The sequence below is a fragment of the Pleurodeles waltl genome, chromosome 9 (genome assembly GCF_031143425.1).
Source record: "Pleurodeles waltl isolate 20211129_DDA chromosome 9, aPleWal1.hap1.20221129, whole genome shotgun sequence".
In the NCBI taxonomy this organism is placed as follows: Eukaryota; Metazoa; Chordata; class Amphibia; order Caudata; family Salamandridae; genus Pleurodeles; species Pleurodeles waltl.
This window is the reverse complement of record NC_090448.1, coordinates 962413969-962432338: the sequence shown is the minus strand read 5'-3', so window position 1 is coordinate 962432338 and position 18370 is coordinate 962413969. Positions and strand designations below refer to the sequence as shown.

At 44.1% G+C, this 18370-nt stretch overlaps 1 protein-coding gene across 2 annotated transcripts in view; it reads right to left on the bottom strand.

The window, feature by feature from the left end:
- Positions 1–13062, bottom strand: part of STON2 (stonin 2) — a 569996-nt gene extending 556934 nt beyond the window's left edge. For both annotated transcript variants that reach the window (XM_069208355.1, XM_069208356.1), the window contains exon 1: positions 12971–13062. The gene's annotated coding sequence lies outside the window, so the exon portion shown is untranslated. The remainder of the gene's footprint in view (positions 1–12970) is intronic.
- Between the last annotated feature and the right edge of the window lie 5308 nt (positions 13063–18370).

Below are 18370 nucleotides of genomic sequence, written 5' to 3'. Positions count from 1 at the left end.
GTTTACTAAATGATCAAGCATTAATCAGACCGCCCTCTAATTTCTATCTCTTAAGGGTCAACCTGGCGGCTCGCGGAGGTGAACCCCAAAATATACTTTATATTTATAACAAGAGATCCGGGCCCTCAATATCACATAAGGATAAGGTATTATTACAGTGTGAAATACCCTTAATACAAGTTTTTAAAAAGTCCGCAGACATAGTAATACCTAGGGAAAGAGGGCACCAGGGCTGGTGCTGGTCACGATCCGGTCACGGACGGGCGCAGACAGGCTTGCCTTCAGTGCACCAGTGCACGCCCGCTGCCTGCGTCCACTGCATGTCCGCGTCATGGGGTGCTTTAAATAGGAGAATGCCCAAAGACTCTAAAGATTAGAGAACCAAAATAGCGGCTCTAAAAAGGACTTCCTAAAACCAGGAAGTGAGTAAAAAAGTTCGATTTCAGTTACAAAGGTGAAAAACGAACAGTAAGAAGCCTAAAGCAGTTAAAAAGGCCTTCCCTGAATTACAATGTCTCCCCCAGTCAAATATTAAGCCACAATTATTGGGTTCAATTTTGTTGAGGATTGCTACTGCAGAGAGCGCACCACAAAATCATCAAGCTATGCACTGTATGTGTCGGTTGTAGTCTTGCTACATAAATCTCCAGCTGTCTGTGTCATGATCTACATTCCATACAGCCCCAGCACTTGCTTATGATTAGATGTTTTTCTTGCCAATACGGTTCTCAGTTCGATGTCTCCTCCATTCTGTGCTTGTCTTCTGCTGCAGCATAGCTTGTTTGCCATTGCCTTTGATTGGATAGGGTATATATTTCCACTGCTGACATAACGGAGCTAGTGTTTTTTTATAATCATTGCTTGCTTAGCATTACATTAGAATGCAGGCCTTAGTTATTGCTCTTCCATACCAATTCCATCTCACCCTTACTCAAGATGCACCTTGGCGGTGTGCCTAGTGCCTGATAGCACCCTTGGTGATGTCCCTGTCTCTAACCATCCCACCCTTCCTATGCTCTTTCACAGTGCTCAGGCACAAGACAGGGCCTTGATGATGGCTGAAGGTTGCCCCAAAGCACTGTTCAGTGGTGCCCCTTTCCACCGCAGTAGCTGCTATTGGCTTTTCCAGCACCAGAGTCACCAGCGTTGGCAAGATCAATTGTGGCAGTTGTCAACGAGAATACTTCAGTTAAGAGTCTTAAATATAGCCCATATGCTCCCTTGAGTCTAACTCTACAGTCCGTGCCTTTTAAAGTTTACTGTATTTGCTTAGATTCTCTCTTCGCAAAGGTACTCAGCCAGTCCTGAACTGGGACTGAATGTTTAGTTCCAGTTCATTTTAATGAAGGTAACTTGACTAGCTAGGTGAACATCATCGGGAGTGGAAGAAGTTGGGATCAACACACAGGGCCAGTTTTAGGGGGTGCAACTGGGGCAGCCGCACCGGGTGCTGACCTAGAGAGGGGGCAGTAACCTCTGGGGGGGTCACTGTGTTGAGCTTTCGACTTTAAAACACCTTCTGCAAAGTTCCCTGTGTGTCCAGCATTCAGGCAGCAATAAAATGTCAAGATAACTCTTGAGATTAATATTCCTGCTAGAGAGAGAGAGATCTGAGGTTTTTTTTTACCTAGTGGCAGTTTTGACTCACCATAAGGTAGCGCTGAGGGTTAATGCACCTGCTGCAAAGAACAGATCTGGTTTATATGTGGATAGCTGAGTGGATTAATAAAACCAGGAAGTGCCAGCGTTTTATGTCAAATGTAATGTATGTGTGAGAAGGCCTTTTGAGAGATGAGGTTCACTTTTGCCTAGTGGTAGTGAGGGAATCCAAGAAGAAGGTCATGAGGGCGAGGGGATTTAAAAAACACTGTTGCATCAGGCACCACCAGCACTAAAGCTGGGGCTGTCAACACACATTGCTCCAGTTTTGTGCCACCTAAGCCATAAACCTGAGGATCTGAGAGAGGTTAGGCCTATTGAGATCCTGGAGCAGTGATCACTATTCCCAGCATCTCTCCTTGCTTTGCTCACTGTCCATTCACCAATGGAGGTCCTGGTTGGTGCAATGAACCCCCTGGAAACCCTGCAGATATTCGGATGTTGTTACCTTGATGTCATGTTAATGATGTAGCCTGTAGACAGTGCTTAGTTTGAGCTGCTGGTTGCAGGTGGATCCCACCAGCGCTCAATTTTGGACACAGCCACTTATTTTTACTCATCAGAATTTGAACACGAGCAAGAAAGGAAAAAAAAAAAGGGGTAAAAAAGGTAGAAGAGAAAGATGGAACAACTGCACCAAAAGGGACAAAGCAGGAACCTGCAAGAGTAGGAATAATGGGCAGGAAGTGTCTTGTGATGGACTGAATCAGCACGAGGTGCAACACATCCTGGGTATTTTGCACGAAGATGTTCAATAGCATTTTGTTCTCGCGCTTACCAGTAACATTTGGACCCCAGCACTTATGTTTTTCACAAATTGAGCCCTGCCTGTGGGGTTGCAGTGGCTGCCTCAGCAAGTGGCACATCTCTGCCACAAAGATATCTTGCGCCCTCTTACTCACCCCACCCCTGCCTTATCCCCACACCTTTTACTTCTGTTTGACTCTTTAGGTTGAGGCTAATTTCGTTAAAAAAAATATCCCAGTCTGCTTCCCGCAGCCCAGGAAAGTATTTTGCGATACTGGTAGGCATAACAATTATTTTTAATAGTATCAATAATAATAATAATAACAATAATGTTATTAGTAATAAATGATGACAAAATCAATACGGAATTTGTAGAATCTAAATATCAAATTCAAAGTATTTGTTGCCATTTAAGAATTCGAATACAGTATTAGCAAAGCAAAGCATGCTATTTTATTTATAGATACCGCATTCCGGTTTGAAATTAAGCTGCTACAATTTGAACTATGGAATTGTGACTTCGGAGAAATGACCAGCACGCCATGACACCGGAGGGGTGTCAAATGTATCCCCAGGCATCTAGTATTGTCATCTCAATGGATGGGTACACAAAGGGAGGAGACAAGAAAGGAGGACACTGCAGAAGAGAGACATTGAGGCAGCAAATCGATGTAACTCCTCACTCGGCAGTTAGGGATAGGGTTTCTGCTTGTACATTAACAGGTGAAAGTGCACAGCAGTTCAGAAATAGTGAAAAAAAACGCTTTCTGATTTAATTGTGACCAAACACAGAACGGTGCGGTAAGAAGAAAAACCGAGGACCCAGTGAGCATCATTCTGCTTTCAGTCTGTAGGTTCCCAGATGTTCCTGTCTGTCCTCCCTGGCTGCTTTCGGTCCATGCCTGCCAGCGTAGGGCTGCTGAAAATAAAACATAGGCTCCCATTTCTAGAACTGACGTCCATATTTGCCTTCCTGAGAAAGTTCTTAATAATTCAGCCACAGGTCTTTTGCTACAGTAGAAACAGTCCACCCTAAAATGCCCGATCAGGTCCTCTTCAGATGGGAACACCATCAACTCCAAATCGATTTTACTTTCTTTAGGCCTAAGCAATGAAGTATGGTTTGATTTCTATAGCACATTGAGCAGGAGACCCAACCAGAGTGTCGAACTTGAGGAAAAATAACATTATGGGAGGAATGCATGACTTAAACTCAGTCACTGGTATACGGTCATCAGCAGACAGTGAATACGTCTTCAATAATTTTAAGTCAGCAGTACTAATAGGGTTCCTCTACATCATATACTAATACAATATTTTAAGTCTTTGCGCTAAGACACAGAAAATCTATTTCTTTATTTGGTCCCATGGCTAGACAGAGTGATAAACTACAAAATCTCCCCCATATTTACAAGTTATTCTAGATAGTGGTTGTGCGCAACAAAGAAGTGTCTCTGAATATTCATATACAGGTGGAGAATAAAATTAAACGCTTGTCCATTAGGACATCATAGAACCAGCTTCTGAACCAACCCTATGGCCTCTCCCCATCATTCTTATGCGAAAGAGGGAGTCAGACAAACGTAAATCAAAATCAATATGGAGTAATCATGTCATCCTTGAACCAACATCTGGTGCCTAGTAATGATCCATAGCCGCAATATATCGCAAATAATGTACAGCTTAGACCTTTGCAAACAACATTAAAACTAGCTGAAACTTGACAGAACAGAAATGTCCTGATCAAATCTAAACAACTGTGAGCGCCATTTATAGATTTGCAGGAAAGCCTGCTTCTGCTGACAGGGCAAGCATATTTTCGATGGAAATGGGACATTCACCAATACATTCACCAAAAGCAGGAGATTATTTCTGGACAATAAAACAACGCATGCTAGCTTTCTTTCACCTTGTGTAGGGCATCGTTGCTTTTTCCTATTTGTGAATCCCGTGGTTTTCCTGGGGGCCGAGAACAAGGACAATTAGTATGGGCAGGCTTTCCTTGAACAGAGTGGACTTTCTGATGACACACTCATGCAATCCTAAGGTGAATGTACCAACTGCAGTTTTTTAATTAACAATAAGACCAGCTAAGTAGTTCCAATTTCTAAAGAGGTAGGAGAACCGAGAGGTGGCGGAGAGGAGATCTGTGACATTTTGATGATTGTTCTAATTTGATGACTATATTTAGGACTTTGGTTCCTTATTTCCCTTCCTCTCACATTTCATCTGATATGGCAGGAATTCTCCTGGTCAAAGGAGTGTCAGAATGTACTAGATGCTATAATTATACATTCATAGCAAATCACGTCTGACTTCGAGTCTTCACTTAAATTAAACTTACTGTTGAAAGCAGCCTGGTGAATATGTGTGCTATATTGGGTCAGTTGGCTTAAGGCAAGAACAGTTCTAAAAAACGCTGCATATGTCAATCACATCTTACAAGCGCAAAGAAGCATACCTGCAAAATTAGAAGAAAACTCTAGCTCTTGTTTTGGTGGGCATATATTTTCATTTTTTCATGTGTGGAAATTAATATGTGATTCCCACAGACCACCAGGCTTTTCCGACTATAAATGGCAAAACAAAACACAAGATGCCTCGTCAGACAAAAACAATAATAGGTGTGGCTGCAAGTGTAAATGGTACAGGATGAGCCCAAGGGCAAATCTCTAAGATCTTCAGGGCAGTCTCCTCCACCTAAGGAGATCAGGTGGCTCCATATCACTGGGCACAGCTTTTCCGTCCCTGGACTTTGCATTTACATATAACTGCATTCTGGGAGGTCTAGTCTTGGTTCGTTTTAACTGAGCGAAATAGACCAATACACCTGATAATGATATGCAAAGCAATATCCAGTAATGGAAATGAAGTGTCCTAGTGACATGGAGTCATCTAGTCACCCTAACTTAGCCAGATGAAGTCATTTTTGCAGGAACACTGCCCTCACGGTACATAAATTGGCATTTTGCCCACAATCAATGAAGCTGAAAAGTGGGTGCACTTACTTGCCAATGTGCCTTCTGGTGTAACAAGAACTGATAAGTAACCACAGGTGGGTGAGATGTGCGGCGTGCATTGGTTTTGTCAGCAGTGAAATTGAACGTAAAACAAGGCATGTCGCAAAAATTAAAATCACTGGGTCATCCCAGGGTACAAAATAAAAATGAGTTAAAAAATGGACATTAACATTAGTGAGCCCCACTATTTGACATAAACCAATGTGCACATTAAGGTTAAAATAAATCAGTGGATCGAGAGCCTGCGACAGTGATCTGCTAATAGACTAATGCTGTTTTAGCTGATATGTAATCTTCTGTCTCTTTAAGGAGACTGAGTGCTTCAAGAAAATATCCGTGAATGAGACGTGCCATGAGAATAAAAGGGGGTGTTCCAGAGCATGGGCGGGGGTGAGCTCACAGCATTAAGACTGCCTGTCTCCTTCTGTGATCTGACTCACCATTCCTTCTCCTCTGATGGGATGATAAAAACTCCCAGTGAAGCAGGAATCTGCACGTTGATGTGAAGGCAATACGGCCAAGCCATCACAAAGGAGAAGCAGGCTTTTGTGACATGTTCTTGATATACAGCAGGTAAAGACCCCGCATCACGTTTGTGACCTTTGTGACCTGTGCCTCGCAAAAGCTTCTGACAAGCCTTAAACAGGATCAGACTGGGGAACTGAAGCAGCCCTCGCAAAAATGCTCAGACCAGCCAAACTCCCTTCTTTTCCTTGCCCTACCTTTTCTTTCCATCCATCCTCTATTTTTCTGTCCTCTCTGCAGTCTCAGTCTCTAAACACTTTCTCTCCACATTCCTTCTCTCTTCCTCTCTCTTGAATCCACCCGTACCTGCTGCTATTAACTAAGGAGATCTGAGAAAAGTGACAGAGGAGCCAGGAGCAGTCCTGGGCATTCAAAACTGACCTTCTAGGGCTTCCTCCCACCAGAGAAATGCCTGGTGGAATACATGGCTTGCCCGGCTCTGGCGGGGAAAAGAAGAGTGAGTCCAGGTCCTTTCTCATGGCCATTAGTAGCCGATTCTCAGACTTTGAAGCCTACCCTGTGCCCACTTATTTTTCCAGCAAATATAGATGCTAATACAGGAACAAGAGATACCTAATGCTTCATCAAATGGGTGTGGCCACAGAAAGGAAACCATTGATGTGTTCCATGCTAGACTGAGTGAGGTGCCCAGCATGTGCATATATGAAGACACCATTATCGAGGTCAGAGCACAAGTAATCCAAGCATGCTAACCAATCAAAGTGTGCAGGCAAATACTTTGGAAATCTGGCATCTTTACCATCCTGGATCTGGACAGGTTCATGAACTAACACCAGCATTGTTTACATGGAAGATTCCCCTAGAAGTACCCTCGACAAACAGAAATCTGGAAGCCAATTCATCTAACAGGATATAGTCGCTATTGTAGATAGGATTCCGAAATCAATAGCAGGTATAAAGGAATTACCTGATTCTGCTGCGATGGGGTTTTCCAGATAATTATGGATGTGACGAACTTGCCACATAAAAAAATCATCGACAAAACAATTTGCAGATTGTTTAAACATATTTTGCCTCTAACTTATACAGATCAAATGTTACAAAAAAATCCCTACCAACTCTCTTGCCGTGCAGTTGCACACCTTATGCCACTCAGAAGCAGGTCGCCTTTCTGATGCTTATTGCTGGGTTTAGGAGTAAAACAGATATTAAGGAGGTGAACGTTTTGTGCCTACAGTGCTAACAAGTAAAAATTGCAAAATAGTGAAGTAGTGCTGCTTCAAAATGTGTCTCTTCTAGCTGCGTAATTTAATCAGTTCTGCAGTCTAATTTCGTCCTCCGCTGCATAACTCCAGTGGCCCTGAATAATACCATGCAACTTCGAGATCACGAAGCTACTCCAAATGTAAGAAGACAAAGTGCAGGCACAGTGGTGGGCTGACACTCTGCATGACCTGTGAAGAAACCTCCATTTACCCACCAATTTTGAGGATCATCTCTGGCTACTTCTACCTTGGTAATGGGCAGATATCATCCCACATCACCTTTGACAAGAGCAAATCCAAGTGTTTCCAGGGGAGAATGGGTCAGGAAAAAGTGAACACACACAAACAAGTGCATTTGTTGGTGTGCACAACGTTTCCGGGCAGTCCCACCATAAACAACCACTACTCAATCTCGCAGTGTGAATTTGATGTATCCATGCGGAATATCACACCATAATGGGGTAATATCAGACAATGCAAGTCCGACATTCCCGGGTGGGAATGCCTTAAAAGGTTTGAAAATACCAACAATCCCTCAAGCTTGAGAGTATTCACAAACTTTTATCTGACCCATCCTCACACAGATGTGGTCATAGATGTATTTACTCTTGTCAAGAGCAGGACTAAATCCCTTTCTAGGCTTGGAACACTCCATAAATTTGTGAGGTCACAGAGAAAGGAATTTCTCATGCAGACACACGTATTTTTCCTGTGCTGAAAACTGAAGAGGGAAATGTGCAATTGCACACATGTGAACACATTTCTACATAGACAATTATACACTATGTAAAAATATGCATGAGGAAAGGCCCACAAATTGACTTAATTAGGAACTCGTAAAGCATTCGAAGGTATATTCCATGGACTATGCTTTGAATTCTGTATTTGTTGCAATTTTCTAGAAGTGCTTTTGGAAAGGTTTTTGAATCCCCACAAAATGGAAATCTGCACCCAAATCCTTTGTGAATTGAGCCAGCATACTGCATAAGAAGGAAGCAGGTAGACAGCAAGAACTTTTAGCCAAAGAATCTGCACTTTTTCAGTCGACTGGAAGCTGAGGATACCAAGTTCAGTAAGTAATGCTTATGCATTAACCATTACAGATCTTGTAAAGTTTCATTAAAACAAGCAAATGCACATGGAAATTTGAACCTTAGGGTTGTTTTTAATTCCCATGTGGGTCACACATTGTATGTGAAAAGCTGTGGCTGTCCCAGACAGAACAATATGTCTATAAATCACCAGTACATTATAGATTATGGGTACTCAGAAAAAATTTCCCGGAGGCCAAAACTTTGCTCTGTGCTGTGACGAGGGCCGCATTGATGCCAACAGGGTGGTCATCAGGGTTGCGGAAGGTGGTTGAAAGGTGTGTTGGAGGTGAGGTGGGTTTAGGGATAGCAAAGCACATACATCTAGTGGCTGAATTGCACAATGTGGAACCAGAAACCGTGTGGTTAATCCTGGCCTCCTCGCTTTACTATACTATGTGATTTTAGGCAATTGTTTTGCTCTAATTTCTCTCCTTCTTCATTATCACATATGATGACTTTGAAATACATGGCTTCGGGATGCCTGCTGTGCAAAACTTTCTCCTGTGTTTCATTTAATAAACTATAATGTTGTTCATGTATAATAGAAACCCAGGCCAGCCAAAGGGTCACTTAAGTGAATTGTCTCTAAGTTCACTATTGTCGTTGTCTTAGAGTGGGGAGAGAATAAATGTATCTAAATTCATGTTTGAAAATGATCACTTTTTAAAACAAACTTGTCAATGTACTGATAGTATCTGATTTATTAGGGTGAAACAGTTCTGCATGTTAATAAAATACACTTTTGGAATCATGAAGAGACCTTATCACATTTTTACACTTTTGTTGCAAGATGTCTTTCAAAATAAAGATGTTCCCAAAGTGAAGTGGTGCAAGACAACCTAGTTACATCCTTTCTTTAACTTCAAACAACCTGTAAAAAAATGCTAACCTGTTTGTTTAACATTTTTTAATGTGAGTGGGGATAATTTACCATTTATTCTTCAGAGAACAATAGGAACAAGTCCCACTTTGTTGGCTAATTAATGATAACAGCTATCACGTCACTGGCAAGAGACAATTACATTGTCTCTGTATTCTGTTTAACCAGTTGATAGTGACGTGCAGCTGGTAGTGAAATACAGCAACATAATAAAGAAATATATTGGCAAAGGCAACAGGTATTGCCTTTCACAGATATTGGCTAAACTTTTGGCTTTGCCAAGGCTTCTTACTGATGTTGTTCAGCAGGTGCAAAAAAAGCAGCAGCGAGATGTTGTGTGTGTACCACCAGCACCACAGACGCACACCTAAATCATTACATTGTGGTGGCCATTTTGCTTTTTCAATTTACAGTTTCGAAATAAATATAGGGCACTGTAGAGCGGCAAACAAAAAAACTGCTATAGCGGGCAGAAGCAAAATGTGAATGTCACAATAACAGACCAATGTATAAACAGTGCTTGCTGAAAGCCTATATAAGTATGTAGTCAAGTAATGTAGTAAAATCGAAATGTCTTGGCTAGAGCCAGGTCTAAATAAAATTAAACAGGGCAGAGAGGGTCATGTGTATAGTAGAGGGACAGGGAACTGGGGGACTGATGTGAACAACAGAACACCACCGAGCAGCAGCAGATGAGCTGGGTCAGAGTGAGAAGAACAACATAGAGAGTGCGGCAATGAGAATGTGAAGGGGAAGCGACACACGGGGGTGTGAGGAAGAAAACAAAAACAAAGGTATTCACGTGGAGTGTCAAAAGCAAAAGACAATGAGAGTTAGTAATTGAAGGTCAGAAATCGTCCATCAAAAGGAAATTAAGAAGCTATGCTTTGCAGGGAGGACAAACACATGAGCCGGCAGGAAAACCATCCAATAAGACGCAGTGTAATGAGACAGACAACAAACTCAATCAATGTTAAGCAGTGGGCTGCCATATAGCCCCCTCTGAGCATTGGTGGTGTACACAATACGTCTTGCCACAACAGACAACTAAAAACTGTATGTAGGTGAAACCAAAAGAAGACAATTCAAGTTAACATGACGATCACTGTCAAAATGCATGCAATGAAAGCAACTATGAACATTTTACCAGGATTATGTATGCATAGATGCACATTTTTTAAAAACTAGGTATTTCGATTTACCCGAAAAGAAGCCATAATTCCACATACATATACAACAGCTAAATGTCAGGAATAATCAGCACTGTAAAATGCATATTCATTAAAATACAACACATCAAAGTAACTCACATATGCAGAAAAGTAATAAGCATATTCATGAACTATTGGCGTTTTCACAAAAGCGCTATTTATATAACACTTTCAAAAAGTCTGCAGCATAAAACTGCTCACAAATGGTAAATAATCTGTTATATTCTGTATAGAGTGATGATATCATATCATTATATGTCTATATGAACGAACAAGACTCTTCGGACAAAAGCTTTACTTTTATTCAAAAAGACTGATTTTCCAAAGGCACAATGTGCGTGTCTCAACAGTAGAAATCCCAGTACTATTCAGCTACCTTTTGTATTATTATTGTCTAGAAATGAGAGGGCCTTGGAGCCATCCCATTGATTACAACTTGCTGGCTTTCCTATCACTCTCATTTGCCTGCTTCTTATCAGTGCCATAGCTTGTCAAATTTGTGTTTGTTCCTTGCATGCAGAATTGACTCTCTTTACCATCTCTTTGATTGGCTGGCATTTTTGATTACACTGCTTGCTTTTCAAGCACTACCTTTTTGGGTTGAGCCTGTGTTGCATGCGCTTGCGCATGCGTGTTGCCTGCGAGATGCTTAAGTAGTTAGAAAAAGGCTCGGAGCCCTGTCCATGTCACGTCAGTGTCTTTCATTGGTTCGTGGGCTTGCCTTTTAAAATCTGCTTGCTTTCATTAGTAGAAGGCATCCATACGTCATGCCTTTTCCGGTGGTTAGCCCTCCTTGAGCGCATCGACCAAGTTCTGAAAACATGCGAGGCTCGCTGTTTTCCATCCGGTTTGTGGACTACCTTTTATCCTTTTTCACAGCGCGATCTCGCTTGGCAGAAGTCGAGTGCTTTGCATTACATCGACCCTGTTACATAATTAATTGCACTTTTGCCGGTTACGTAGGTAATTGCACTTTTGCCGATAGGTTTCACTACAAGTGAACTGTAGCAGCACGATCGCGCTCTTTTTTTCCATTTAATGTGGCAAGAAAAGTCTGGTTGAGAGTTTACAACTGCTAATAGCTCTAACTCGGAGAAATGCGAGACCCGTTGCATTGCAAATGCTTGCTTCTTGTGTCTTAAGCACTCCATGAGAGTGCATGTGTTTTTGATCTGTCTCTCTTGTGTACTTCTCTCCCTCTTCACTCTGCCTTGCTCCCTGTCACCCATGTGCTCCTTCCTGCTCCCTCCTTGTTTTGCTCACCCCTGTGGCTCTCCACAATGCTCTCCGCACCCTTCATGTCTCTCCCCATTGTTGCTTCCCCCGCCTGTGCCCATGTTTTTGCCTCACTCATGTGTTGCTTCTACTGCCCCTCCCACCTTTGCCAGTGTTGTTTCCATGTCCTTCGTTGCTTCTACCCCCTCTTCTGTCTCTCCCATGTAGCTTTTGCACCCCATGTTGCTTCTGCATCCCAGTGCCTTCTCCTGTTTTGATGATGCATCTTGTGTTGCTTCAGCATCTCCCCCTCCCCCTCTCCCCCCCCCCTAGCGTTTCATTGGCTTCCCCCTTGCTACCCTAGAGTTGCTTCTGCGCTCTACCGGCTTAAAAAATACACTTTTGTGTTTTAATTACTTTGTAGCTGCTGATCAACTCGAATCGGTAACTAAAAAAAAAGTGCCTGTGTCACTTTATAAGTACGCGCACATATGTGCTGGCCCCTTCAAAATAGCGCAGGCAGCCATGTCAAAATCTTTTCTCTTTTTAAAATTGTAGCCATACTGCAGAGCATCGAGGATGCTATGCAGTGTGACTAACCGTTAGCAAAGCCAATAGGTACAGAAGGCGAAGCCTATTGGATTTGCCAGTGCTACTCAGCAAGAAGCGTGGTGGCAATGAGGCAAAGTACTGTTCACCAGAGATATATCATTTGATATTAATACTATAAACATTGTCAACGCCTCTCATCAGGCGTAGTACATTCACTTCAGTGCCAAACACTAATCAAATTAACCAAAAAAGTCTCAGAGAAAGCACCTCAAACATAAGTTACGCATCAGTATAACCTGAACGAACTAATAATACATATTTTTTAATTTAGCATGATCTTGCAGCGTCTTTTAGAGACCATAAATGCAACTGTTTATTTATAAAGAAACATATTTTAATTACTTCAAAAAGGCGTGATATTTTTAAAGTGCATGGACACCATTTCTGTAGGTATGTTTTTTAAATGTGAAATTCATTTTTAAACGTGTGTAATCGGAAATATAAATAAACTTCGAAGTCGGCACTTTTTTTAAAAAGAAAGCTGGACCGGTAAAATACTCTATTGTGCGTCCAGCTGAGCTTACTTAAAAAGTGCTTTAAAATGGTGCGAATACATTTAATCTCCAACCTACACGGAGCTGACAGGCACGTTCACAGTGAAGTGAAGCAGCTCCCCCAGCTGGTAGTGGTGCACAATATCACTGCCCACCTGTCAGCCACCAACCACGGTGTAGCGTTCTGCACGCACCTTGTCCGGTGCTGGAAAGCACAGGGCATGCACCTTTCCCAGTTCTGAGCCCTGTCCCTGCCTCCAGCTGCAACCACCGAGCGCGCGCCTCACCTGTCACTCAGCGACGCATCCTCAAGCTCCGGACTCCAGCACAGCAAGCAGCAGCTGCCTCTCCTTATGGTGTGTTTGTGTATGTACAGGATGCGCGAAGTCCTTCGCTTCCCAGTGTTCTTCCATTGGTTCCCAGCGGAAGGCTCGCTGATTGGTTGTTGAGCTCCATAAAAAGTCGCTTCCTGACTGGCCGATGCTAGCGGACAATGAAACCAGATGTGAAATGCAACGGCTTCAACTGCACGAGATGAAATAGCTGCCCTACGCCTTCCGTGCGGAGCAGTGCAGCGGGTTGCATTCATTGGACTCATATCGAGCCCACAGTAAACAATGCTCGGCTGCCTCTGACATGCTTTGGGGACGCTTTTTTGCTTGCAGCATCGTGTCACGCAGGTCTCGAGAACCTCGTATTCGACCCTTTTGCCTACCTACAAAATCACTGATCATTATGTTCGAAATGACAAAATTAAAATGCATCTAGACTGTTCTTTCATAGCATTCAGGTTCCCAGGTTTTAGTCAGAAGGGTGGTAGGGTCATTAATATCAGAAGGGTGGGAGTTTAAACTTTTCCAACACCATGCTGGCAAATCATGTTCTTACGTATTTGAGAAGCAGTGCAGAAGCAGAATTTAAGGGGCAGTGAACATGTACCAGAGATCAGATTGTAGAGGGTACTTAAAACATAATAGTTTGGAAAAATAACCAACATTCTTAAGACCTTCATAACAGATGTGGCAGTATGTGTGTGCTTTTATCTGTGTGTATATACACATCCCTGGAGAAATCCGACAGACTCTTTACCATACCTGACTGAAAATACCTGTAGCCAACTATTTACTACAGAATAGATTTATTAGGGGGTTGCAACACCCCAAACACCCCGTGAAGCCATGCCCCTTGTTTTAGTTAAGCACTGTTAAGCGTTTCCACGTGTTTTCCATAATGGTAATTTCAGAAAGACAGATGTCCAAACAATTGGGATCCCGAATCCAACAGAGCAATGTTTGGTGAACAGAAACAGCAGACAGACGCAACGTTCTCTATTTAAAACAGTAGTAGACACAATTTTTTATGGTTAAAATAATAGCCCCTGGTGATACAGGTGCGTCCACTTGGACGCAGCAAAAGCTTCTATACTAGTCAAAATGTATACCTACCCACAACCAAAAGACTCGTCCCTTGAAAGAAGTTTTTAGGAAGTGGATAAAAGCAACAGCGATGGCACATCCGAACATGTATTGGAGAAGCTATTGGCTTTGCCCTGTGTTTTGAGCTACGCTGTACTCCAGCGTGGCTGCTGTTCAGAATGGAGAATGGCTAAAAGTTAGTGGCTTGGAGGAGAGTTGCGTGGTGTGTCATAGCGTGGAATGGCAAGAGTTGAGAAGAGCATAGAGTGGCCTACAGTGGAGTGGCATAGAATACTGTGGACTGGTGTAGAGTCCATTGATGTACAGTGTTACAAAGTACAGTGGTGCAGAGTGCAGTGGCATAGAGTGTGTAAGGAAATGCCTCCTTGGCATGGTTGCCCCCTGACTTTTTGCCTTTGCTGATGCTATGTTTACAATTGAAAGTGTGCTGAGGCCTGCTAACCAGGCCCCAGCACCAGTGTTCTTTCCCTAACCTGTACTTTTGTATCCACAATTGGCAGACCCTGGCATCCAGATAAGTCCCTTGTAACTGGTACTTCTAGTACCAAGGGCCCTGATGCCAAGGAAGGTCTCTAAGGGCTGCAGCATGTCTTATGCCACCCTGGAGACCTCTCACTCAGCACAGACACACTGCTTGCCAGCTTGTGTGTGCTAGTGAGGACAAAACGAGTAAGTCGACATGGCACTCCCCTCAGGGTGCCATGCCAGCCTCTCACTGCCCATGCAGTATAGGTAAGACACCCCTCTAGCAGGCCTTACAGCCCTAAGGCAGGGTGCACTATACCATAGGTGAGGGTACCAGTGCATGAGCATGGTACCCCTACAGTGTCTAAACAAAACCTTAGACATTGTAAATGCAGGGTAGCCATAAGAGTATATGGTCTGGGAGTTTGTCAAACACGAACTCCACAGCACCATAATGGCTACACTGAAAACTGGGAAGTTTGGTATCAAACTTCTCAGCACAATAAATGCACACTGATGCCCGTGTACATTTTATTGTAAAATACACCCCAGAGGGCACCTTAGAGGTGCCCCCTGAAACTTAACCGACTATCTGTGTAGGCTGACTAGTTTTAGCAGCCTGCCACAAACCGAGACATGTTGCTGGCCCCATGGGGAGAGTGCCTTTGTCACTCTGAGGCCAGTAACAAAGCCTGCACTGGGTGGAGATGCTAACACCTCCCCCAGGCAGGAATTGTCACACCTGGCGGTGAGCCTCAAAGGCTCACCTCCTTTGTGCCAACCCAGCAGGACACTCCAGCTAGTGGAGTTGCCCGCCCCCTCCGGCCAGGCCCCACTTTTGGCGGCAAGGCCGGAGAAAATAATGAGAAAAACAAGGAGGAGTCACTGGCCAGTCAGGACAGCCCCTAAGGTGTCCTGAGCTGAAGTGACTCTAACTTTTAGAAATCCTCCATCTTGCAGATGGAGGATTCCCCCAATAGGGTTAGGATTGTGACCCCCTCCCCTTGGGAGGAGGCACAAAGAGGGTGTACCCACCCTCAGGGCTAGTAGCCATTGGCTACTAACCCCCCAGACCTAAACACGCCCTTAAATTTAGTATTTAAGGGCTACCCTGAACCCTAGAAAATTAGATTCCTGCAACTACAAGAAGAAGGACTGCCTAGCTGAAAACCCCTGCAGAGGAAGACCAGAAGACGACAACTGCCTTGGCTCCAGAAACTCACCGGCCTGTCTCCTGCCTTCCAAAGATCCTGCTCCAGCGACGCCTTCCAAAGGGACCAGCGACCTCGACATCCTCTGAGGACTGCCCCTGCTTCGAAAAGACAAGAAACTCCCGAGGACAGCGGACCTGCTCCAAGAAAAGCTGCAACTTTGTTTCCAGCAGCTTTAAAGAACCCTGCAAGCTCCCCGCAAGAAGCGTGAGACTTGCAACACTGCACCCGGCGACCCCGACTCGGCTGGTGGCGATCCAACACCTCAGGAGGGACCCCAGGACTACTCTAAGACTGTGAGTACAAAAACCTGTCCCCCCTGAGCCCCCACAGCGCCGCCTGCAGAGGGAATCCCGAGGCTTCCCCTGACCGCGACTCTTTGAATCCTAAGTCCCGACACCTGGGAGAGACCCTGCACCCGCAGCCCCCAGGACCTGAAGGACCGGGCTTTCACCGGAGGAGTGACCCCCAGGAGTCCCTCTCCCTTGATCAAGTGGAGGTTTCCCCGAGGAACCCCCCCCTTGCCTGCCTGCAGCGCTGAAGAGATCCCGAGATCTCTCATAGACTAACATTGCGAACCCGACGCTTGTTTCTACACTGCACCCGGCCGCCCCCGCGCCGCTGAGGGTGAAATTTCTGTGTGGGCTTGTGTCCCCCCCGGTGCCCTACAAAACCCCCCTGGTCTGCCCTCCGAAGACGCGGGTACTTATCTGCAAGCAGACCGGAACCGGGGCACCCCCTTCTCTCCATTCTAGCCTATGTGTTTTGGGCACCACTTTGAACTCTGCACCTGACCGGCCCTGAGCTGCTGGTGTGGTGACTTTGGGGTTGCTCTGAACCCCCAACGGTGGGCTACCTTGGACCAAGAACTAAGCCCTGTAAGTGTCTTACTTACCTGGTTAACCTAACAAATACTTACCTCCCCTAGGAACTGTGAAAATTGCACTAAGTGTCCACTTTTAAAACAGCTATTTGTGAATAACTTGAAAAGTATACATGCAATTTTGATGATTTGAAGTTCCTAAAGTACTTACCTGCAATACCTTTCGAATGAGATATTACATGTAGAATTTGAACCTGTGGTTCTTAAAATAAACTAAGAAAAGATATTTTTCTATATAAAAACCTATTGGCTGGATTTGTCTCTGAGTGTGTGTACCTCATTTATTGTCTATGTGTATGTACAACAAATGCTTAACACTACTCCTTGGATAAGCCTACTGCTCGACCACACTACCACAAAATAGAGCATTAGTATTATCTATTTTTACCACTATTTTACCTCTAAGGGGAACCCTTGGACTCTGTGCATGCTATTCCTTACTTTGAAATAGCACATACAGAGCCAACTTCCTACAGAGTGCCGCTGCACAAAATTCAGGGGGGTACAATGCAGCATTGTAGAATGCAGTGGTGTACACTAAAGTGTTGCATAGTAGAGTGCAGTGGTATAAAGTGCAGTTGTGCAAAGTGGAGTGATGTAGAGTAGAGTGGTGTAGAGTACAGTCATCTAGAGTGCAGTAGAGTAGAGTAGTGTGGCAAAGAGAGCAACGGTGTTAAGTGGTGCAGAGTAGTGCTGCAGAGTGCAGTGGCATAGAGTGAAATGATTCTGAGTTGAATGATGCATAGTGCAATGGCATAGAATGTACTGGCATAGAATGCAGTACTGCAGAGTAGAGTGGCTTAGAGTGTAGTGTTGCAAAATAAAGTGTCGTAGAGTGCAGTGGCATACAGTGCAATAGCGTAGAGTGGACTACTGTAGAGTGCAGTGGCGTAGAGTGGAGTGATGCAGAGTAGAGTTGTGTAAAATGCAGTGGCCTAGATTGCATTGGCATAGAATGCAGCTGTGTGGAGTAGAGATAGTACAGTGTAATGTTGCAGGGTAGAGCGTTGTAGGTGCAGTGGTGCAGAATGGTGAAGAGTTCACTGGAGTAGACTGCAATGGTGTAGAGTAGAGTGGTGTTGAGAAGAGTGGTGTAAAGTGCAGTGGCATTGAGTACAGTTGTGCAGAGTAGAGTGCAGTGGTGTAGATTGCAGTGGCATGGAGTGCAGTGGCAGAGAGTGCAGTGACATAAAGTGTATTGGGTAGATTGCGGTGGTGTAGAATGCATTGGGTTAGAGTAGAGTGACAGAGTGCAGTGGTATGGAGTGGAGTGGAGTGGTGCAGAGTGGAGTAGAGTGCATTGAAGTGGGGTAGAATGAAGTGGTGTAGCGTGCAATGCTGCATGGTAGAGTGCAATGGCACAGAGTAGAGTGGTGTAGAGTGTAATGGCATAGAGTAAAGTCGTTTAGAGTGCAGTGGTATAGATGTACAGTAGTGCAGAGTAGATTAGAGTGATGTACAGTGAATTAGTGTAGAGTGCAGTGGCATACAATTGAGTTGCACAGAGTAGAGTGCATTGGTGTACAATGCATGGGTACAGATTGCACTGGTGCAGAGTGGCATAGAGGGGAGTTGTGCAGAGTAAAATGGAGTGGTCTAGTCTGGACTGGTCTGGAGAGCTGTGGTAAAGAGTGCAGTTTAGAATAGAGTGGTGTAGAGTGAATTGTCATAGAATAGAGTGGTGCAGCATAG